Source organism: Danio rerio, chromosome 1 (genome assembly GCF_052040795.2).
Source record: "Danio rerio strain M-AB ecotype USA chromosome 1, GRCz13ab, whole genome shotgun sequence".
In the NCBI taxonomy this organism is placed as follows: Eukaryota; Metazoa; Chordata; class Actinopteri; order Cypriniformes; family Danionidae; genus Danio; species Danio rerio.
This window is the reverse complement of record NC_141021.1, coordinates 28,695,480-28,721,479: the sequence shown is the minus strand read 5'-3', so window position 1 is coordinate 28,721,479 and position 26,000 is coordinate 28,695,480. Positions and strand designations below refer to the sequence as shown.

At 38.1% G+C, this 26,000-nt stretch overlaps 2 protein-coding genes across 2 annotated transcripts in view; both read left to right on the top strand.

The window, feature by feature from the left end:
- The window catches only part of LOC147846851 (uncharacterized), a 707,546-nt gene that overhangs the window by 481,881 nt on the left and 199,665 nt on the right, over positions 1–26,000 (top strand). The window lies entirely within an intron of this gene.
- sh3gl2a (SH3 domain containing GRB2 like 2a, endophilin A1) overlaps positions 20,703–26,000 on the top strand; it is a 527,445-nt gene continuing 522,147 nt past the window's right edge. Inside the window, exon 1 of the mRNA XM_087235340.1 lies at positions 20,703–22,224. The gene's annotated coding sequence lies outside the window, so the exon portion shown is untranslated. The remainder of the gene's footprint in view (positions 22,225–26,000) is intronic.

Genomic DNA, 26,000 nt, shown 5'->3' with positions numbered 1-26,000 from the left:
ATATATATATATATATTAGTGCTGTCAATCGATAAAAAAAACTAATTAATTGCACTTTTTTTTTAAATAATCATGATTAAACTTTATTATTTAAAATAATATTATTTAAAATACTGAAACTTGTAATTTTGGCCATTCAAATGTAAAATTAATGTAAACGCAAGACAAAAACTATTTAAATTCAAAATATAATTGTTTATTAATTTTTTTTTTACTTGTAACACAGATATATTTATGTAAATAACATACCCATAATAAACCATCAAGATCCTGGCTTAACAGCCATTTTTATTACAGAAATTAAAACACAGGCATGTTAATGCCATTTGAATTTCAAAACAATAAATACCAATAAAAAAAACATTGATTTCCATCTTGGATTCTAAGTGGACTGCAAAAAAAAAAAAAAAAACAGGCATTGCAGATATGGAAAATGGAAAATGCACTAATTTTGACAGCACTAATATATATATATATATATATATATATATATATATATATATATATATATATATATATATATATATATATACATATATATATATATATATATTAGGGATGTGCGGAGCAACCAGTATTTGTATTTGTTGAGGGGGGGAAAGTATTTGTATTTGTATTTGTATTCGAGTAAAAATTCAAAATGGCGCAAAAATATATATATTTTTTAATACACTTCTAATTTACATTATAGTGAAAGTATTGTTTAATTATACCCATTATATAAATTATAGATATGCAATAGTGGTTGTTGTTTTTGAACATGTGATAAGAAATGTCATTAAAAAGAAAATAACATAGAAGCCATTATCTCATCCATGGTTAAACCAACAACTAATAAAATATCATTGTGAATATTATGAACCCCACCACCACCGTTCTTGTTGAAGGACACTGAATAGACAGAATAAAAACAAATAATACTTCAAAAAACTGTTCTTCTTCTGAAAGAACTTCTTTCCAATGGACAGAATTCCAAAAACTAATATTAAATAAATAAATCTAAATAAAACCCTGCCTGGGGGATCTGGCAGAACAAAAGTATTCTATATAATACTAAAAGATACAGCCCTGCTATTGTCATCTGCCTGCCACAAAAAAGACACAAAGTTTGTTTGTTTGTTTTTTATGTTTGAAACTGACTCGCTGGGGCAGAATGTGGCTGTGTTGATGGTTTGGTGCTTGTGGAGGATTTAGCAGAGCATAGCTGTGCTGATTGAGGGGATTGATGCTTGTGGGGGGTTCACAGACAGTATCAGGAGAGGATGCTTTTAGTGCATGTGATAATACATTACATAGAAGGTTGCACGGTGGCACAGTGAGTAGCACTGTCGCCTGACAGCAAGAAGGTTGCTGGTTCGAGCCCCGACTGGGATCTCCCCCTGTTGGTCGTGGGATTCCTCCGGGTGCTCCGGTTTCCATCACAGTCCAAACACATGCAATACAGGTGAATTGGGTAAGCTAAATTGTCCCTATTGTATGTGTGTGAAAGAGAGTGTATGGATGTAGCAGCTGGAAGAGCAGCCACTGAGTAAAACATATGCTGGATAAATTGGTGGTTCATTCCACTGTGGCAACCCCAGATTGATAAAAGGATTTAGCCGAAAAGAAATGGATGAATGATTATGGATAGAAGATGTTGACAGATGTTTAATATCTCTGCCTCTGCTGATTTCACTTTTGCACACATTATACAGTGTCACTTTGTTTTATCTGCAGCACCACTGACTGTAAAATGCTTCCAAACAGAACCTGAAGGTTTTTTTTTCTTTTGACTGGTGGAGAATCAAGAAATGGCTCAGCAGCAGTCTTTTTCACTCTTTTTCTGGGTGCCCAAATGTATTTGAGGAGTTTCAAGTTAATAAAAAGTGAGGGGAAGCTATGTTAAGGTTAACTAGCCTATAGCATATATCTTGCTGTCTGCAAAAGACAGTAATTTAGACGTACCATATAACTCCCATAAGTGGATACTATTCGACACAACTGCAAAAGCATCGTTTTAACCTTTATAAACGAATCTTAACGTTACTCTGTCAACAGTCTATTGTCTAAATTACCGCGCTAACAGAGCTAACGTTGCGTAAACAGAGCACCCGGTTGCAGACGTCAATAATGCAGCGTAATAGAATATCCCGATCAAACTCCGCTTCAACTCCGCTACAAGTTTATAAACAGCCTTTGGAACCCAATTAAGGTACAAAAATCTATTTAACAAAAATAGTGATGCAGTGAAGTATTTTTTTTGCTCAGCCGAGCCTTCTGTCTGTTGCTGTGGAGAAGCTTGTGCCAGACACCTTTTATCTCTGCCCCGCCCTCCGACTACTGACTGAGGCTGTACTCACACTAGGTACAGTTGCCTCGAACCGGGCCAAAGCACGCTTGTCCCCCCTCTCGTCTCCCCCGACGGCCCGCGCTCACACCATATCGGGCCTCGGCACGCTTACGTCATCGCTGCTGCTCTGTTCAGTGAGAAGCGCTCTCTATGGCAAGCCTTTTTAGCATTTAAATCTTTGTTCTGACTCCATAAATATATTAGAGATATCTCTAATTATATTTTGACTAGTCATATTTATAATACTACTCAGAATGACAATTAGACATATCTGCAATTACAATTGCACTAGTACGAAATCAGATAAATTTTGACTAGTAACAATTGTAATTGATATCTCTGAGTTTTTACTAGTCATAATACATTTAGAGATATCTTTAATTCATCATATTTAGAGATATTTACAAATATATTTGAAGATATCTCTAATTAATTTACCAAAAGTCTAATTACAGTTGTAGATATCTTGAATTGGATTTTTGACTAGTCAAAATTCATTTGGAGATATCTGCAAATATTTTTCAATGGAAGTCAATGGAGGAATATGACTAGTCAGTCATAATATATTTGCAGATATTTCCAATCTGACTAGTCGAATTATAATTATGACTAGTCAAAATATAATTAGAAATATCTCTAAATATATTTATGGATAGTCTGAACAAGGTTTAAATGCTAAAACGGCTTGCTATACGCTTTCACCCAGTAGCACAGTGGAGAGTTCTCTAGTTATATCCTTTCAGTCATTTGTTATGCAGTGACATGCAGTCAAATATTTAGCCAAAAAGTCATTAGGGATGCGGTGACATGCAGTCAGCCACTTTTGACGCTCATAAACAATCATAAAGCTCTCGTGCTGCAGGAATGAGGAGGTCTGCTGAAGGTGCGCAGCTGACGTGCAGTGAGAGGTTTGCGTCTTTAATAAACTACGGCAGTTTGCGATTACTGAACAGTAAGAATGATTAATAAATCCATATGAAACAACCCCTTAAAAGTCACGTCTCGCTTTCAGTTTCGGGCTTTGGCGCGTTTTGCACTGAGCGTCTCTCTCTCTCTCTCTCTCTCTCTCTTTCTCTCTCTCTCACTCACTCACTCACGCGGGCATGCACTGTGGTCTCATGAGGAAACGCTGCTTTTTGATATAGTGTTTTTCTTGCTCCCGAATACAAATATTTTTTCAAGTATTTGTTCGAATCAAGTATTCGTAAAAACACGCTATTCGTACCTTTCCGAATACCGTATTCGGGTTCGGCTCCACCCTTAATATATATATATATATATATATATATATATATATATATATATATATATATATATATATATGGTCACACTTTACAATAAGGTTTATTAGTTAATGTTAAGTAATGCATTTACTAACATGAACAAACACTAAACAATACATCTACTACAGTATTTATTCATGTTAATAAACGTTAGTTAATCAAAATACAGTTGTTCATTGTTAGTTCATGTTAACTCATGGTGCATTAACTAATGCTAACAAGCATGGACTTGGATGTTAATAATGCATTAGTAAATGTTTAATTATGATTAATAAATGCTGTACAAGTGTTGCTCATTATTAGCTTATGTTAGTAAATGCATTAACTAATGAACCTTTATGTAAAGTGTAACCATATATATATATATATATATATATATATATATATATATATATATATATATATATATATATATATTCATTCATTTTCTTTTTGGTTAAACCCCTTTATTAATCTGGGATCACCACAGCAGAAAGACCCGCCAACATATCCAGCATATGTTTCACGCAGCGGATGCTCTTCCAACTGCAACCCATCTCTGGGAAACCTTCATACACACTCATTCTCATGTATACACTACGGACAATTTAGCCGACCCAATTCACATGTACCGCATGTCTTTGGACTGTGGGGGAAATCGGAGCACCCGGAGGATACGGAGGAATGCAGGGAGAACATGCAAACTCCACACAGAAACGCCAACTGACCCAGCCAAATTGTAAATCAGCGACCTTCTTGCTGTGAGATGACAGCACTACCCACTGCGTCGCCTATATATATGGGCAGCACGGTGGTGTAGTGGGAAGCACAATCACCTCACAAAAAAGAAGGTTGCTGTTTGAGCCCCGGCTGGATCAGTTTGCACATTCTTATGTGTTCGTGTGGGTTTCCTCGGGGTGTGCTCTGGTTTCCTCCACAGTCCAAAGACATGTAGTACAGGTGAATTGAATAAACTAAACTGGCCGTAGTGTATCTGAGTGTGTGCAAAAGTGTGTGGGTGCTGGATAAGTTGGCGGTTCATTCCGCTGTGCTGATCCCAGATTAATAAAGGGACTAAGCTAAAAAAGAAAATATATGTGTGTGTATATATATATATATATATATATATATATATATATATATATATATATATATATATATATAGTACTGCAATTTGTCACCCGGTCACGCGCTCTACTGCAGCTGGAAAGGCCACCTAATCATAAAAAAAAATATTTTAAAAAACATTTCTGTGCTTTACGCAATAGCCACCAGGTGGCGCAAGGAACAACCTCTTTTCCATTGACTTAGTTGTCATGCGTGTCTAGATGCATATAGCCTAAAGTATTTTTGTGCGAGATCGCTCAATTCAGCTCCTTCAATGCCTCGAGCGGCTGGGTTTCGTTTTTACTTCTTTATTTAGGAGATTTGTAAATTTGTATTTACATATGACTACAACAGAAAATATATAAAACTTTACAAATTACGTGTCAACTTTTGAGGGCTCAATACAATTTCATAGATCTAGATCAAATAACCTAAGCGATATTAAAATCTATAATATAAAACAAACAAAGCTATAATGATTTAGGAATATACCGTATAATAAATGAATTAAACCATTTTAAGCCGTATTGAACATATTGAATTTTACAAAGACCTTTCTGAAAAAAAAAGATTTTAGATATTTTCTAAAAACAATAAACAATGGAGTTTAATATAATTTTATAATTTTAAAATAAATATTAATAAAGCATTAGGATACAAGGATATTAATTATATTGTAAAACTTTTAAACAAAACATTTGTAAAACCTGGTTCTATAACATCGTGTTTTTATGATAGGTGGGCATAGATTTATTATTTTTTTTAATATAGATTAATCTCTGAATTAATTTAGATTAATTTAGATTAAAATGACTCATTTGAATTCTGCCAAAGGCATTCAGAATATGTGTGCTACCAAAATAATAAGTCTTTGAGAACAGGTTTCTCAAGCCAGGTGGTGCATTAAACCAGGGGCTCAACCCCTGTTTCCAAAATTCATCACAAACTGCTTGAGAAACTGTTCTATTGAGATAATTGGTGATGAAAATATGTACTTGTGTTAAATAACTGTTTATTCAGTTAAGCATTAATATTGAACAAGCAATTGAAACAGCACTTTTTGATCTCCCTTATCCGACAAAATATCATAACTGAACTAAACAGAAATGGAATTAAGACGTGGTGTATGCATTTATTAGTGGTATTATTGAAGTAAAAACCGGAATTAAACTATTACCATCATGTAGGACTTTACGCCATATTTTCCCACAAGATCCACACATGCGGCTGTCAGTAAAGGACCGCACACACACAAACACATATCACAAAATGCAGAATTTTTTTTAACTTTCCATTTTCCGTTATTAAATTCCACAACACTCTCACCAGTCCTTACTTCTTATTTTCATCTAATACCCCAGTTTGTCACATAGCATGAATGAAATGTTCATTAGTTAAAGTGAAACTGCCGAACTGCAGTTAAAGTCTGGCATCCTGCTAATTTGATTCAGAGGGGGACTTTTTTGTCAGACGGCTTATCGATCAGGTGTACATCCGCGCTAAAATATCAAGGTGAAATTCACCATAGCTGGCGTAGAACAGACCCAGCTCCCAATTTAACTTTGAGAATAGATTAACAGCGATATTTTTTTTTTTATCGGACGATAAGAGTCTCGCGTTAATGCAGCACTTTAACGCTAATAACAGCCCCCACTAGTTTCTATATAATATGGTAAAATTTAAAATAATCATCACGAGAAAGTAATCAAATCGTGTCACCAATCTGCACTTTGTCTCCATTCCCCTAGAGGTCCCCGTGTTTCCTCTCTGCCTTTGTTCTTCCTTGTGTGTCCTTTTTTACTTAATTTTGATCACCTGTGACTTTTTCCAGCCTGTGTATTTAACTTGTCATTTTGTCTGTGTTCCTCACTCAGGTTTTGAGTCATCTCTGGTGAACCTGCCTTGCGGTTCCTTGATCTCCTGAGCTACGTATAGTAAGACTGTTTATTTTCCCTGTTGCTGGCTGCTTTATTGTCTATTTGTTTGCTCCCCTCATGGAGTTTTCCTTACATGTTTATTATACTGTTAGAATATTTTGCTATACCACCTCTAAGTACCAACAGTCCTCCCATAGCTCCAGTAGGTGCTGCAGAGCCCTGACTTCCTCCCCCCCAAGCCATTCTCTGGAGATCCTAGTTACTGTCAGAGATTTCTCACCCAGTGCTCTCTCACTTTTGAGCTTCAGCCCTCAAGTTTTCCCACTGACCGCTCTAAGATTGCTTATATTATTATCCTTCTGACTGAAAAGGCATTATCTGGGGCCTCTGCAGCGTGGCAGTTTCAGCCTAGGTATTGAAAGTCCTACACAGCCTTTGAGAAGGAGTTCAAGAAGGTGTTCAATCATCCAGTTAGTGGACAGGAGGCTTCCAAACGTCTACTTGCACTCCGTCAAGGCCCCCGCAGCACTGCAGACTTTGCTATCGAGTTTCAAACTATTGCAGCAGGCAGTGGATGGAATGACGAAGCCTTGAGGGTCTGCTTTCAGGGCAGATTAGCTGAATCCCTTCAAGATGAGCCGGCCACCCAGGAACCAGCCAAAGACCATGAATCCCTTATTTATTTGGCCATTCGCCTTGATAATCACCTGAGAGAACAGAGAATGACTCGAGGCAGAGCATCCCAGTCCCAAGCTCCTGTGAGCAAACCTGCAACCCCAGTTTATGCCCCACCAGTCAGACTTCTACTAGTCAAAAAAACGGGCTCCCGAGCCTCCAGCAGATATGCAGCTAGGTCGTTCCAGACTCTCTCCCAGTTAAAGGGAATGCCGCATGAGGGAGCGACGATGCCTTTACTGTGGTACGTCTGGTCACTTTTGTTCCACTTGTCCAGAACTGTCGGCAAACGATGGTTCCCACCTAGTTACAGGAGGACTGTGATGGGGGAAAATAAGAACTCCTTCTACCAACATCGTTGTAGCACTCCAAGCTATTCTCTCCTGGGAGAGCCATCAGTTTCCAGTCCAGGCAATGATCGATTCAGGGCCTTCAGATAATTTCATAGATCTGTCCTTGGCCAAGAAACTTAAGATCCCTACCCGCCTTCACCCTCATCCCTAGGCAGTAACTGCATTTGGTGGTAGACCACCTCTTTGCCACTTCGTCGCCCATACGACTGTGCAATTGACCTTCTCCCTGGTTCCTGCCCTCTTAGAGGCAGAGTCTTCTTCTTATCTCCCCCTGAAAAGGCTGCTATGAATGCTTACATCAAAGAGTCCCTGGCAACTGGCGTCATCCAAGCCTTCACTTCCCCTGCTGGTGCTGGCTTCTTCTTTGTGGGGAAGAAGGATGGGGGGCTTAGGCCATGTATTGATTACCAAGGTCTTAACAAGATAACTGTTCGAAATCAATATGCCCTGTCTCTTATGGCTACTGCTTTTGAGCTGCTGCAAGGAGCTTCCATTTTTACCAAGCTCGACCTTCGCACCGCCTACCATCTCGTGTGGATACGGCAAGGAGATGAATGGAAGACGACTTTTAATACCCCCACAGGCCACTATGAATATCTGGTGATGCCCTCGTGCTTACCTATGCCCCTGCCGTGTTCCAGGCACTTATCAACGACGTCCTCCGAGACATGTTAAATGTATCTGTATTTGTTTATCTGGACGATATACTAATATTTTCCAAGTCCATGGAGGAGCTTATGGGTCACGTCAGCAGGGTTCTCCAAAGACTCCTTGAAAATCATCTCTTTGTCAAGCCAGAAAAATGTGAGTTTCATGTTGCTATGACTAAGTTTCTTGGGTACATTGTCACCTCTGGTCACCTGGAGATGGACCCTAGCAAGATTAAAGCTGTTCTCAACTGGCCTATTCCAACCACAGTAAAAGAGATGCAACGGTTTGTGGGTTTTGCAAACTTTTACAGGAAGTTAATAAGGATTTTCAGCTCTGTTCTGGCTCCCTTGACAGCGCTGACAAAGGGAGGAGGAGTCAAAATTGACTGGGGCCCTGAAGCAGCAGCTGCCTTCCAGAATCTCAGATATGGATGCCTCAGAAGTGGGTGTAGGAGCCATTTTATCACAGAGGAATGAGGATGGAAAACTACACCCCTGTGCTTTCATGTCACGTCGCCTGTCTAATGCCAAGCGCAACTACCATGTGGGGGATTGACAGTTGCTCGCTGTAAAGTTGGCCTTGAAAGAGTGGTACCATTGGCTTGAGGGTGCTTAACATCCTTTCCAGGTTCTTACAGACCATAAGAAACAGAAATATCTCCAGCAGGCCAAGCAACTTAAATCTTGGCAGGCTTGATGGTCTTTTTTGTTTTTTTAACAGATTTTAGTTCATCCTGACTTATAGACCCGGTTCCAAGAACCTCCAGCAAGATGCCCTGTCCTGAGCCTACTTTCCTGAGACACATGAAAAACCTGTTTCTTCTATTATTCCTAGTTCAACGATTGTTGCTCCACTCAGATGGAATTTAGAACAAGTGGTCCGGAAGGCCCAAATCAAGGAACCTAATCCAGACAGTGGACCGTTGGGTGCTCTATATGTCCCTTGATCAGCGCGGGCTCAGGTCTTGCAGTGGAGTCACGAGTCCAAATTTACCTGCCACCCAGGTAGCACCCATACTCTATTCCTCCAACGTCGCTTTTGGTGGCCTTCCATGAAGGAAGATGTTAAAGGTTATGTGGAGGCCTGCCAAGTACGTTGTCAGGGAAAATCTTCACACCAGCATCCTCAGGGACTGCTACATCTCTTACCTGTTCCTCACAGGCCTTGGTCACACCTCTCCATGGATTTCATTATGGCACTTCCACCCTCCCAGGGCAATACTGTCATATCGGTTGTGGTGGACCGATTTTCTAAGGCTGCTCGGTTCATTCCCCTGCCCAAGTTACCATCAGCCAAGGAAACTGCCGAGCTCATAATGAGCCATGTTTTCAGAGTTTTTGGCATTCTTTAAGATAATGTATCTGAGTAAGGTCCACAATTTTTGTCCAGATTCTGGGGAGCTTTTTTTTTGCAGACTCTTTGGGACCACTGCCAGCATATCATCCGGGTTTCATCCGGAATCTAATGGTCAGACCGAACGAGTTAACCAAGATCTGGAAACCACTCTATGGTGCATGGCAGCGACTTGGTCTTCTTGCATAATGTGGGCCGAATATGCCCACAACACCCTTAAGACCTCAGCCACTGGACTTTCCCCTTTTGAATGCCAATTTGGCTATACCTCTTCATTGTTTCCTGAGAAGGAGGTGTAGGTGGTAGTTCCCTCAGCCCAACACTTTGTTTGACGCTGTTGACTAACCTGAAGGAGAGCTGGAAACACTCTCCTTCGAAACCTCCCTGAGATACCAGCATCAGGCTAATCGCCGTCAAAGGGCCCCCACTTTCCGTGCTGGTAAGAGAGTCTGGTTGGCCACTCAATCTTCCACTCCAGGTTGAGTCCAGAAAATTGTCCCAAAAGTTCATCGGGCCATATAGAATAGACAGGAAAGTTAACTCTGTTTCTTATCATTTATTTCTTCAAGAGTGAATTTGCTAAGTCATGCATAGAAAATGGAATGGATGTTTTTTGGCTGGTGGAAGATGAACAAACAATCCTACCCAAAACATATTAAAGCACTAAAGCTACAGTGATTCAAAAAATGTTCCTCCACAAAAACAAATTTACAAAAGCCTAATCTTGGTGGGTAAATGGTTTTTAAATTATAACTAAATTATTAATTAATTAAATACATAAATAAAGACAGAAATTAATTAAAAAGTAGTTTCTGATGGTTTTGCTCACCCAAAAATGTTCTGTTTGCACTATTCGATATATTTCATTGTATCCAAATACTTTATAAATAACATTTCAAAACTCCTATGTTGTTTATTGTTCTTTTTGTTTAGTTTATTTGTATTATATATACCTTTATTGTTAGAGCTTTTGTTTGTTTTATATTGGTTTATTTAACTTGTTTTTGTTATATGCAATATTTGTAATTCTTTAAATGATTTCTGTAGCCGATAGATTATTTTATCTAGATCTATGACACTACAAAAGTGGATACGTAATTTGTAAAGTTTTATGTTTTTTCTGTTGTATTCATGTAGCCTATTGTTTTATCTCCAAAAGAAAGAAAGAAGAAAGCCGCTCATGGTAACAACAGAGCTGTCGGCTGGTTTCTCGAGTTTTAATTTATAACTATAAGTGACATTTCTTTGCTGCGTCCTTGCTGTTTAAATAACGCATAACAAACTTTACACCACATTAAAGGCACAGAAGGCAGTAATTTTCATTTGCCAAGAGTTTTTGTCAAGTTTAAATGGTGTGTTTTGATGCATGTGTGTGTGTGAAATAGACTGGACGAAAGAGCGCTCACTTCACAGCTCTTGATGCCGCGAGTGGCTGGGTTTCTTTATTTATTTAGGAGATAATACAAAATATAAATATAACAGAAAGACAAAAAACTTGACAAATTGTGTGTCTACTTTTGTAGGCTCAACACAATAGTGTCATATCTTGATGAAATAGTTAAGCTATTAAAATTATTTAAATAATTACAAATATCAGATATAATAATTGCATAAATTATTAACTTCATATTTTTAACTTATGTATTTTTGAATTAAATTTTAGTATTAATAAATTTAAATTAGTGTTATATGGTGTCTTTATCTTAACATGAGCTAAGGGTACAATTTTGTTTCTATAGGAGAACAAAATGTATTTTTGTACCTTTTAAAGGTGCTAAATTGGTCCTTTAGGGTACAATTTTGTACCCAAATGTGCTTTACAAAAATGTCCCTTTCAAAACTAAATCTAAACGTTTGTATGTTCTATAGCCCATTTGGGTACAAAAGTGTATCCTAAGGACCAGTTTGGGACCATTAAATGTACAATTATATATTTTGTTCCCTCTAGGAACAAAATTGTACCCTCACTGTACCTTTTTTTCTGACAGTGTAGGAGTTGTATTATCGAACGCATTCGTACATCTCTAATAAGGTATCCTTTGATTTGTTTGTGTCCAAGCAAACACACACACACACACACAAAGCGCTTTGCAGGTACAGAGAGACTCCGCCCAAAGAGAGAGCAGCACGATTTAACCCCATTAAAACTTAAAGAATGATCAACTCTGTCTGCTGCAATACTTGTTAAACATAGCTCATATTAAAAATACACGGAAACTGATCTGTTAATATTTTAAACAGCTTTTAAAAACATTGCAATTTGAAGAACATTGATGATCTGAATATTTTCATGTGTACACTGAAACACAATTTAAGAAGAAACTTGGATCAAATTTTAAATAATTAGGATGCACTTGGTTGTAAACAAAGAAAAAGGTTGCACAAAATGAGTTGTTTATTTTCTTTCTCGCTGAGCCAGACATTCCTCTGTATAGATATATTGTTTAACTACCAGCCTATTGTCATTGGTTTTAAATGTTGTTTAAAGCATTTATAGCGCACACATTTCATACATATCTATTATGTATGAAATGTCTGATTTCTTTAAAGTGTTGATAAACAGCCTAATTATAAAACAAAGTCTGAAATGTCAGTATGGATTTTCGTTTTGTGTAGTTTAAATGCAGTCTTTTACCACCATAATTGCTTTTATAAAATTATTCTCCTGTATTTATGGTATAATTTAAAAATTTTTAAACTTTTTTTTAGTTTTACTACAACATTCGGCAACAAATAATTTCATTGATAACTGGAAAGAAACATTTTAATTGGTTTACAATAATGGACAATGGTCCACATCCACTGACAGTCCCGCTGATCCTTCAATATTTTTAAAGAACCAAACGAACTGCTAACAGTTTTCAGAGATGTGATCTGATCGTCCGTCTGTCCAAGAACACCATTCCTCTTCGTTATAGTCTTGTAATGGTGATTCGGTGTTCCATTTGAGACCTCTACACCATTATCTGCACGGACCTTCAACACAGTTAAATACAGATCTTGTTTGGTCAGCGAGCTGCATGGGTATTAACAACCAAATGACGACGATATCGGCGCTACACACTGATGATTTGCCAAACAAAAGGGTAGTTTTCCATCCTCCTTCTCTACAACTTAATGTTCAGTGAACTTTTACCTATATTACACTTGGAAAATAAAAGTATTTGGTTTTACAATTTCAATTCATAATTAAACAATATGTTATTTAAAGAGATAAACATTTTATTTTTTAAATGTAGAATTTTAAGCACCACAATCCAGCTTTTCCCGACAGCCTACTCAGTCAGAAACATTTTGACACAAGCAATGGTCCCTGCAGTTGTGTCACGGTGTTACCTTTATTTTTTATTTTAAAATAACAGCAGCTAATTGTTGCGTAATAGCTGTAATTTTTGGTAGTATTTCATAAATATCTACAAAAAGTCCCATTGTAATTTCACTCTCAATTTTCAGTTATAAAAAATGTATAAGTTTTAAAAGTTTCAAAGTTTTTAAACTTTCTGAAATATTTGCCTGCTATCGAGCTTTTTGTTAAATACAAACATGTTGTTAAAATGTATACAAATAATATTTACTAATCACGTTCCAAAAAGTTTGTAGAAAAACATCAGTCACAGTAAAGTTTATTCTTAGCTGCCATTTCTTTCATTTTCAGTGTGTTTCTTGAACTCTTTGTCCTTTTTTCATAAGCAAAACTTGAAAAGCCCTTTAGTTTTTCAGTTTGCCAGACAGCAGCCCCAATCCTCATTCCGTTTTTGCAAGCTAGTTGGTCGCTGCTTGGTCTATAGAGCCAAACCAGTTTGAGTTTAAGTTTTTTAACTGACATGTGATGTTACAAATGGGAAACTAGAGGGAAAAATAAAAAATAAACAAAAATGATTTATTTAAAAGTAGAACTCCGCACCACTGTGCCACCCTGCTGCTTAAAGACAAAAAATATGTTTATCATCATTATTGTTTAATAATAATAAATAATTAAATAATCTAGCTGTAGTTTTCTTATGTTGTGCAGAAATGTATTAATCCCAATGTCAATAAAATCTTTACCCACCTCCGTGTTTTATTTGTAAAAAAAGAAAATGCTAATTATTCAATATATAACAAATATATTTTTTTAAATAGTTGACTATTGTTCTTATTAATTTAGCTAAAATGTTATGAAACATCATTTAAGACATACTTTGCTCAAATAGCTTATTCCAACGAGGTGCACTATTTGCATTTAGCTTAAATAGACTAAAATCGGCCTTTGCCCATAATTCTCATTGGTTAATTCCCATTAGTTAGTCCGGCCCTGCTTATAGGAATTACTGTACATTATCATACGCATATTCGTACATCTCTAATAAAGTATACGTTGATTTGTTTGTGTTCAAGAAACATGGTGGACGAGCGGACACACACACACCAAATGCGCAGAACACAGAGAGAGCAGCACCATTTATACGCATTAAAGTGATCCGCTGAAACACTTTTTTAAATATAGGCCATAGCTCATATTACATTTTCCCATTTTTGTAGATGCTATGTGTGCATATTTCACACACACATGGAAAAAAAAAAAAACATTGAAAGAAAAATTGTTTAAATCATCCTTCAATTAAATAAGCAAATATATATTTAAACACCGAGTATTTTATTTGCAAATTAGCCCATACAATCTACAGTGAGTGCGCGCCCGTGTAAATATTATGTGGTTGATTTAGCAACAATTCACACAATACTGTCTGGCTATAGTTGAGCTTGCTGTGTGCATTTGTCCTTAGTTTTGTGGAAGTGAGCATCTTCGGTCACCCGGAGTCTGCTAAACTGCAAGTCACAAGAGTTGTTGCACATGTAAAAGTGCAAAGATGCTTATAGGATTATTGAATACATTCGTATATCTCTAATAAAGCATCCTTGATTTGTTTTTGTCCAAGCAAACATGGTGGGCGAGCGGACACAAACACACACACACACACACTGCTGTGTGACTCTAATGCACAGAACACAGACAGCGCAACATAATTTAAATGCATTAAAACTTAACGAATAATATGATGCAATACTTTTTAAGCCTAGCTCATTTTTGTTGCTGCTATGTGTGCATATTAAGACGGAGTTTGATGAACTGGATGAGCCTGTCCGACTGTCAGAGCATGGCAACTGAAAAGGTCGCTTACCTCAAAACTCCGTGGATTATAAGAAAAAGAAAACACAACATACAGCGACACTACTTTGATGCTACTTTTTTAAGATGATGTTTTTTTTTATCCCTCGTAGATGCTGAGCATAAACAAGAGACCAAGACCTTAAGTATGGTGAGAATGAATGAATGACAGCTTCTAAAATTGTCTGAGAAGCTACCCCCTTTTGCCCAGTTGGCACATCTTGTGTTTTATTTGCTTATTTAAGCTAATTTTTAAAAGATAAATATAATGCAAAAAACTATAATTATTTTTATTACTTCATAATACCTACTCGTCTGTTAAGCTTTCCATATCAATGGACAATGCACAGCTATTGATGTTTCATAATGTTTTTACACTACATTATTTGAATCTAACAAGCTTAGTTTACAATGTTTACATTGTTCTACTTACATGAAATCTAAATCCCAAATAACAGAAATGACAACAGATTAAGATTTAATTAATGTCAGTTTTAATGTTATTGATTAATGCACTTACTTTAGAGTTTTTATTCATTTGTTTTCCTTCAGCTTTTTTCCTGGTTTATCACAGCGGAATAAACAGCCACTTACTTGACAGATTTATATATTTAAAATTTCAGGTGGTTTGTGTAATGTGTTTTATGTTTGGTAAAATAATTTTTAATTTACATTTACATTTAGTCATCTCATGCGATTAATATATATATATATATATATATATATATATATATATATATATATATATATATATATATATATATATATATATATTAGTGCTGTCAATCGATTAAAAAAATGTAATAATTAATCACTTTTTTTGGAAAATTAATCGCAATCAATCGCATTTAAAAGAGTGAAACTTGTAATTTTAGGCTATTCAAATGTAAAATTAATGTAAATGCTAGGGCTGCACGATATATCGTTTCAGCATCGAAATCGCGATGTGCGCATCCGTGATAGTCACATCGCAGGAGGGTGCGATGCAAAGCAAAAAAAAAATTAAAAAATTCTATATATATTATGAGTGGAGCCGAACCGGAATATGGTATTCAGAAAAGCACGAATAACGTGTTTTTACGAATACTTATTTCAAACAATACTTGAAAAATTATTTGTATTTGGGAACAAGAAAAACATTATATCAAAAAGCTGCGTTTCCTAATGAGACCGCAATGCATGCCCGCGTGAGTGAGTGAGTGAGTGAGTGAGTGAGTGAGTGAGTGAGACGTTGGGGTGGGGCCGGGGTAAGGAGACTGAGCAAGCTGCTTTTCTATACAGCAACAGAGAAGGCTTGGCAGAGCGAAAAATACTTTTCTGCATTACTATTTTTGTTTATTTTATCATACTAAAATAACACAAGACAGAAGTTCACTCAAAAGTGAAAGTTCTTTCTGTTATTAATTACTAACACTCCCGTCATTCCTACTACTTTCAGAACATAAATTTTGATATTTTACCATATGAAAATGCAATGCAGTTATGAAAATTAAAAAATTAAAGCAATACACAGATCTGGTCCCCGCGTCAGGTCAGGGTGCACCTGTAACCTTAAAAACGCAGACGCGGCGGAGGCGCACTAAACTCATACGGGAAAGAACTGGGCATTCAATTCATGTTTTCGTTAAATAATTCTTTAAATACAGCTCGTTTGATCTCTAAAGGGGAAAAAACGCAAAAGAAATTTGTCGTTAAATTAATTTTAGCAAAGACGCAACTGCCTGTCATTTTCACATTCGTTTTTCAGTTAGGGATTTGTTCTATTAGAGTAACCTAATAAAATTGTTTTGTTGGACACTGTAGTCTACACAATAATAAATATTATAATTTATTATATACATTATTATTAAAACTAAACTATACAATTGATAAAACAAAACCCTTTTTAATGTTTGCTTTCATTTTGACACCGCTAACAGTTGTAATAAGAAACATCACATGCAGAAGCAGTCTCAAGTTAAAAACACCTTTTGAGGTTAAAGATGATCAGCCTGCCAAGTCAAGTTTACAGTGTCATAAATGAAATGGGTAGCATGAGTAAAGGGGATTTGCCCAGCACACAACCTCATGCGCTGCAGGTAAGCTGAATGATAATCTTTAAAAATATAGGCTATGCAATACAAAACTTTAAACATTTATTTATTTTTTAATGAAAAGAAAAGAAAACAGGAGAGTAAAATATAATTTAAAACACTGGTCTGGCACTGATACTTTATTGTTTGTATCCAGAAGAAGGGGAAAAATGCAGATGAAAACCTGGCTGGGGAGACGGCGATAACATATCAGTTCTTCAGCAAAGATCACGACATCATTGTGATGCGTTTATCATACAACGCAGTTCGTGTTTATAATCATTAATATTAACTAGTATTAATTCTCTCTCTAGACTTAGTTTTAGGGCTTGTTCTTGTCGGCGCAATATAGCCTCAGCTTATTGCACATACGAATCCGATTGTGAAGAATGATTAAGCGCTTGCATTTTTATTGCATCCTTTTCGTAAGTTATTCATTTTTTTTTAAGTGGTGCGAACATTTTTTACTGGCAAACATGTTCCATGACCTCGTACATCAACAAATAATGTAGCCTACTTAAGTTAATTTACCTTTTATGTAAAAATTAAGGAATAACTTAATAAAATATTAATAAATAAAACATCCGTATAAAAGTACATGTTTATTTTTTAACTTTCGTTAATAAAACAACACAAAACTGTTTATAAATATTGTAGTTAAATATTAAATTACTTTAACTGCTTGAAACCGTATAATAATAACAATTAAACGTTACATTTTTAAGAACTTAACAAATAGTCTAAATGGCACTTTACTAATTAGTGTAATAATAATATAAATATTAATAATAAGTAAAAAGAAAATATTAACCTAGTAACAATATAAGTCAGATGTTTAAAAAAAACAGCGAAGTTTCTCTCCACCTTTTGTATTCATATTTTAAATTATTTGCCAGAAAAACTAACATGTTGACTTTGTCCGGTTTAAGTGAAGAATGGGGTTATAATGTTTCCAGCAATACACTGTCAGACGGTGTGCTTGTAGCGAAAATGCACAGACAGGATACTTTTTCACAACCATGCGAGAGAGGGCTTCTCCTTCTGTTCCGCCACCCGCATTTCTCGCAACGCAGGTTTCTCTACGCTGCGGAGCAGCGCGTTCTTAAGTAGTTACCAAATAGCCTATGTTGCTCCATTTCTCGTCAATGTCTTCCATTTATCACTTTCTCTTTTGTATCTGGCCATTTTTGCAAATGCCTCTGCCATGCCTGGCTGAGCTGGGCTTCTGCGTTTAGAAGACAGGAGTTGATTAAGCCTACATGGCTTTTTTTCCCTCGCCGTCAATCGCCACTAGCTTGCATGGTTCGGGACCCGTGGATCTGCGTATCGATGGATTTGCTCCTCCGTGTTTGGACTCTCAGCAGTGAATATTAAAACACACTTTACTTAAAACCCCCATACAAAAAGCTTAATCCAAATTGATTCGTTCACCTTTCTCGGTCGGCACATATCCAAAATGTTCCCAGATGTAAGAGTTCGTTTTCTAACAAGATTCATGGTTGAACTTGAACTTGCTGAATCGCGCCTAATGTTATATTCTAACAGATATGTAATACTTGGCAACATTACAGTAATTTGTGTTTTAAAGTGCGTGACGTCACGTACTATGGCCGGTGGCAATGGACAACCGAGGTGGCAACTGACCACCGCGGTGACGCGGTTGTCATGGTGACCGTCACAGCCCTAGTTTTAAGTGTATATATATATATATATATAAATATCGCAATATATATCGCAGGGGAAAAAAATATCGCAATGTCAATTTTTTCCAATATCGTGCAGCCCTAGTAAACGCATGACAAAAACTATTTAAATTCAAAATATAATTGTTTATTAGAATTTGTGTTTAACTTGTAACACAGATTTCTTCATGTAAACAACAAACCCACAATAAACCATCAAGATCCTGGCTTGACAGCCATATTTACTACAGAAATTAAAACAGGCATGTTAATGCCATTTGAATTTCAAAACAATCAATGCCAATAAAGGAAAAAAAATATTTCCAAGTTGGACTCTAAGTGGACTGCAAAAAAAAAAAAGCCAAATTACAGGCATTGCATATATGGAAATTGGAAAGTTATAATAATAATAATAATAATAATAATAATAATAATAATAATAATAAAGCATTGAATACAAACAGTTGCACTCATTGTAAACTTGTATTGCTGTGAGTTAAGAACATTAATTATAAAATAGAAACAATTTTGCTCAATCCTTTACATTCATCTAGTTGCTAAGACTAGGAGTGTCCCGCAAATGCACTCTCCACTGCAGCCCTCGTAGCTCTTCAGGTATGTCGTGCGCAACTTACCCCCACCGCTCTTCAGGTACGTCTCGCGCAACTCACTCCCACCGGTCTTTAGGTACGTCTTGTGCGCACACGCCCCTACTCAGATACGTTGCTCACTCAACCCCTGACACCCCTCAACGGACCTGAGAAAGACACACACACAGACAGACACACACACACAACACGCTGGAGCGACTACTTCCAGATTCAACACGCATGATCGTGTTCATTAAATTTGCTTAAACTAAGCGTTCTTAAGTATGGCTGTATTTCACAAGGATTCTGACACAACAACGCGAAGCATACGCTTTCGTTGCGTTTAATGAGGAAACACGTTGAACTTAATGAAACATAGGAGGGCTCATGCTAAAAGGCAGAGTCTTTGAAAGCTCGCGACTTCACCGGAGACTTTCTGAGTACATTTACATAAGATACCAATACTCCGATTTTAATATGATTAGGATAATACTGTTGATAAAGGCTGATTTATACTTCTGCGTCAAACGACGGCGTATGCTACGGCGCTGATGCATAGCCCTTCGTCGTGGCCGTCGGCGTCGCTGACGTGCACCTCTCAAAAAATGTAACTACACGTTGCAACGACGCGTAGTGCAAGCTCTGTGATTGGTCGGCTTGGTAGCGCTGACGAGTCTGCGCGGGACCGAGAGCAGCGTGAATGGAGCGAGCCTGATGGAGGGATTGTTTACAAGTGTGGAGTCCCATGAAGGAGCTCTTTATGGAAAGTTTTGTTTTGTGTTTACCTCATAGTTTAAGTTGTTGCACGTCCGCCGGTTCCTGCCTCAAAATGAGCGAGTATGAGCCACTTGTACATCCTGGAAGTGTTCAGGAAAAGCAAAAAAAGCAGCGAAAAAACTGGACACAGAGAAGCATTAACACCTCACTGCCAACTAGCGTTTCGGAAGTGTTAATGCAGACCAACAGAGACAGCGCGCAGAAGTATAAATGCACAGCCACGCGCGTTGCATGCGCCGTGGGTTACGCCGGTCACTTGACGCAGAAGTATAAACCAGGCTTAAGAGTCTAGCGTGTAAGCAACGATTTGATTACCTCAAAAGGAACATCGAGTCACGAAATACAGAGGTTTTTCTTTCCGTTCGCCATGCAGTATCAAATTACATTAAAACAGAAGTTGAAAGTTAAAAATGAAACATTTACATTTAGTCATTTAACAGACGCTTTTATCCAAAGCGACTTACAAATGAGGACAAGGAAGCAATTTACACAACTAAGAGCAACAATGAATAAGTGCTATAGGCAAGTTTCAGGTCTGTAAAGTCTAAGAAGGGAAGTATTAGTAGTATTAGTATTTTTTTTTTTTGTACAGTTAATGTGATATTCAAAGAGGCAATTGCAGATTAGGAAGTGAAGTGGAGACTAAATAGTTGAGTTTTTAGTCGTTTCTTGAAAGTAGCAAGTGACTCTGCTGTTCTAATGCAGTTAGGGAGTTCATTCCACCAACTGGGCAGATTGAACGCGAGAGTTCGCGAAAGTGATTTCTTCCCTCTTTGGGATGGAACCACGAGGCGACGTTCATTCACAGAACGCAAGTTTCTGGAGGGCACATAGATCTGCAGAAGTGAGAGCAGATAAGAAGGAGCAAGGCCCGAGGTCACTTTGTAGGCAAACATCAGAGCTTTGAATTTGATGCGAGCAGCAACTGGCAGCCAGTGCAAACGGACTAGCAGCGGAGTGACATGTGCTCGTTTAGGTTCATTGAAGACAACTCGTGCTGCTGCATTCTGGAGCAGTTGAAGAGGCTTGATAGAGTTAGCTGGAAGCCCAGCTAGTAGAGAGTTGCAGTAATCCAGTTTGGAGAGAACAAGAGCTTGAACAAGGAGTTGAGCTGCATGTTCAGATAAGAAGGGTCGGATCTTTCTGATATTATAGAGTGCGAATCTGCACGATCGAGCAGTTCTAGAAATGTGGTCAGAGAAGTTTAGTTGGTCATCAATCGTTACTTCAAGGCTTTTCACCATTTTGGATGCAGTAATGGTTGCCCCATCCATCTGGATTGAAAAGTTATGGTGTAGAGTCGAGTTGGCAGAAACTACAAGCATTTCCGTTTTTGCGGGGTTCAGCTGAAGATGATGATCTTTCATCCAGTGTGAAATATCCAACAGGCAGGCTGAGATACGAGCTGGAACCGAGGGATCATCAGGATGAAAAGAGAGGTACAGCTGGGTATCATCAGCATAGCAGTGGTAGGAGAATCCATGTCTCTGGATGACTGGTCCTAGAGATGATGTGTAGATGGAGAAGAGAAGTGGCCCAAGAACAGAGCCTTGAGGTACCCCAGTGTTTAGATGCTGTAGGTTGGACACCTCTCCCCTCCAAGACACCCTGAATGACCTGTCAGAGAGGTAAGATCTGAACCATTGTATAACAGTGCCCGCAACGCCCAGTGACTCGAGCGTAGATAGCAGGATCTGGTGGTTGACAGTGTCAAAAGCAGCTGACAAGTCCAGCAAAATGAGGACTGATGATTTAGAGTCTGCTTTAGCCAGTCTGAGATCCTCCACGACCGAGAGCAGGGCAGTCTCAGTTGAGTGGCCTTTCTTAAAGCCGGATTGCTTGTTGTCCATGAGATTGTTTTGAGTAAGAAAGTCCAGAACTTGATTGAACACTACTTTCTCCAGAATCTTGGCCATGAATAGAAGCAGGGATACTGGTCTGTAGTTTTCACGTAGCGTATGGTCCAGGTTGGGTTTCTTTAGCAGTGGGGTTACCCTAGCCTGCTTAAATGAAGTGGGGAATAAACCAGAGTCAAGAGATGTGTTAATTATGTGAGTCAGTGTTGGTATGACTGCAGGAGAGATGGCTTGCAAGAGATGAGAGGGAATGGGATCGAGTGGACAGGTGGTTGCATGGCTAGATAGCACGAGTTTGGACACCTCAGACTCAGAGCTGAGAAAAAGAGGTGAGTGTGTGTGGTGTTGGTGTTGTATCTTGCGTGTTTGTTGTAGGTGCAGCAAATTGAGCACTGATTTTTGCAGTTTTGGTGCAAAAGAATGTAGCAAAGTCATCAGTAGTAAGTGTGGAGGATGCGGGTGGAGGAGGAGGATAGAGGAGGGAGGAAAATGTTTTAAAAAGTAGGCGAGGATTAGTGGCATTGTTGATTTTCAGACGGTAATATGTCTGCTTTGCAGAAGTAACCTCAGCTGAGAAAGAGGACAGAAGAGTTTGGTATGTTAAGAGCTGTGCAGGATTTTTAGTTTTCCGCCAAATTCTCTCTGCAGCCCGAAGTTTTGAGCGATGCTCACGGAGAGCATCCGAGAGCCAGGGTGCAGGAGGACTGGCACGGGCTGGCCTGGATGCAAGAGGACATAATCGGTCTAGACATGATGCTAGTGTGGAGCAGAGTGTATTAGTGGCACTGTTCGAATCAAGTGCAGTGAGTTTGCGAGATGGAGGAAGAGAGTCTGAAACAATGGTGGATAGTCTATTGGGTGAGAGAGATCGTAGGTTTCTGCGAAAGGTAACCAGTGTTGGAGTGTGTGGCAGCTCAGGAGTAATGTGGATGTTGAGAGACAGAAGGAAATGATCAGATATTTGTAGTGGAGTTACTATTGTTTGATCAGTGAAGCAGTGTCGTGTGTAAATAAGGTCTAGCTGATTACCTGATTTGTGGGTAGCAGAAGTAGGTGCTTTTTTTAGGTCAAAAGAGGCAAGCAGAGTCTGAAAGTCTGCAGCTTGCGGTTTGTCAACATAAATGTTGAAGTCACCTAGCACCAACAAGGGAGTGCCAAAATTAGAAAAAGATGAGAGAAGAACATCCAGTTCATCTAAGAAGTGACCTAATTTACCTGGAGGGCGGTAGATGACAACCACATTTATGTAGAAGGGGTGGATAATGGTGACTGCATGGAATTCAAAGGAGCTGATTGTTGGCAGGGACGGTATCAGAGTAAATTTCCATTCTTTGGAAATTAGTAGTCCAGTCCCACCCCCTCTCCCTGTCTGACGAGGAGTGTGGGAAAAAGAGAAATTAGTAGAAAGAGTAGCATGTGTAGCAGTGTCCTCCGGCCTCAACCAGGTCTCAGTTAGAGCCATGAGATTATAGTCAGAATATGTAGCTATGGAGGTAATAAAATCTGCCTTGTTAACAGCTGATTGACAATTCCAGAGGCCCACAGAGAGAGAGAGTTGTGAAATAGTAGATACATGTATAGAACGAAGGTTGTGAGGATTACGCCTGCAGCGTACCTCCCGTGTTTTGCGAGTGTTAGTAACAACAGGAATTAGAAAGCACATAATAAAAGTGCACTGACAACAAAAGATAAAGTAAAAAAAAAGAAAGTAAAGTACTCAAGTGCTTTGTCGGTGTCTTTGCTCGGTGGAGTCGCGCAGGTAGAGTCGATGGTCTTTACACTCGTCGGTCTTCACACGAGGCGGTCTTCACACGAGGCTGCCGCGACCGCTGCCGCGGTTAACTAGTTGTTTATATAACCCCAAAGCACTAGCTGATTGAATTCAGCTGGACACGCCTCGAGAGTCAAAACAAGGGCCGAAACTGAGGCGGACGACGCGAAACCGCGTCTGCGTTCGCTACGCAAGCTCTTACAGTAACCAAGGAAACAGTGGCTAAACACTTCTAGTATTATACACAACTGAAAGCAAGTTTAAATGTCCTACAACTTTACACAAACAGCTGAAAACAAGTCCTCAAACCATACACAACAACTGAAACAAGTCTTAAATGTACTTACAGGCTGCTGGTCTAGATGCTAAAGTGCTTCTCCTGCCGACTAATGCTAGCGTGCTCACTATATAGTGGTTACCTGGCGATTGGACACACCTCCCGAGTCAAAACAAGGGCCGAAACTGAGGCGGACGACGCAAAACAGCGTCTGCGTTCGCTACACAAGCTCTTATAGTAACCAAGGAAACAGTGGCTAAACACTTCTAGTATTATACACAACTAAAAGCAAGTTTAAATGTCCTACAACTTTATACAAACAGCTGAAAACAAGTCCTCAAACCATACACAACAACTGAAACAAGTCTTAAATGTACTTACAGGCTGCTGGTCTAGATGCTAAAGTGCTTCTCCTGCCGACTAATGCTAGCGTGCTCACTATATAGTGGTTACCTGGCAATTGGACACGCCTCCCGAGTCAAAACAAGGGCCGAAACTGAGGCGGACGACGCGAAACCGCGTCTGCGTTCGCTACACAAGCTCTTATAGTAACCAAGGAAACAGTGGCTAAACACTTCTAGTATTATACACAGCTGAAAGCAAGTTTAAATGTCCTACAACTTTACACAAACAGCTGAAAACAAGTCCTCAAACCATACACAACAACTGAAACAAGTCTTAAATGTACTTACAGGCTGCTGGTCTAGATGCTAAAGTGCTTCTCCTGCCGACTAATGCTAGCGTGCTCACTATATAGTGGTTACCTGCCGTTTGGACACGCCTCCTGAGTCAAAACAAGGGCCGAAACTGAGGCGAACGACGCGAAACCGCGTCTGCGTTCGCTACACAAGCTCTTATAGTAACCAAGGAAACAGTGGCTAAACACTTCTAGTATTATACACAACTGAAAGCAAGTTTAAATGTCCTACAACTTTACACAAACAGCTGAAAACAAGTCCTCAAACCATACACAACAACTGAAACAAGTCTTAAATGTACTTACAGGCTGCTGGTCTAGATGTTAAAGTGCTTCTCCACTTGAAAAACACCTGAAATTGCATGAAACTCTGGAGAGCCTGGTGAGCCTGGAATTGTTTTAGACTGAAACTTGCCTAAAAAAGTGCTTCCTTGATCTTATCCTTATTTCTTGCATGTTGAACACACGTCCACCACAAGAGGAAGTATTAATGCATTAATTATTTCAAATTAATCGCATGCGTTAACGCACTAATATTGACAGCACTAATATATATATATCCAACTTTGTATAATATATATAATATAATATAATATAATATAATATAATATAATATAATATAATATAATATATATATATAGCCAACTTTGCCCAGGGAAGACTCGATGTTCAGTTGTAACCTGATTCCAAGGTATTTATGACCCAAAGGAATGTGCCATGCAGCACTAAACAAAGAACAGTTCAGGACTCCCATAAGCTCTTTGCTTAAGACTGATGTTTTAACGTAAACTTTAGTCTCTCATTATGTGTAATCATGTGTTATGCAATGTTTCCCTTACTCTTGTATTGATATTATGGTTTTAATACTCCTGCATACAATGTTTAACTATCGAAGCTAAACAAGCACATAAACTGTTCATGTTTAGAGTTGTTTTGAAGCTAACTTGCTGTACTAATTGATCGTTGACATTTTATCTTAATACGAGTGCAACATATTAACATTTTAAGAGACTTGAACATTTCTGCCTCAGTTTGCATCAAATTTGCCTATGCAAATTTCTCTTCCTTGAACAAAGGGCCATAAGCGTTTCCGCTATATATATATATATATATATATATATATATATATATATATATATATATATATATAATGGTGCAGAATATACGCCCTGCGAGCACTGTAATCTAGATCATAACTCGCTACATTATAATGGTGGAAAAGGCGCAGGAAGAATAACCTTGGGCTAATTTGTTACAGTAATAATGGTGTAAATATGCGAGGACTTTAATCTACATTATTGAGCAATTACTTCCTGCTTTGCTACTGTTCGGACGTCTTTGCCTACTGCTCCGCTCCTTGCACTCCTCCTTTTATGTTTTTACTCTAATTTTAACTTGAGCCTATCAGCACAGTGCTCAAACAGCACAGCTTGAAGATTAACATCGAATCTACAAACTTTCTGGAATACAACTTTACCAACAAAAGAGGAATTATTGTCTAAACAATCCTCCCGCTACCAGC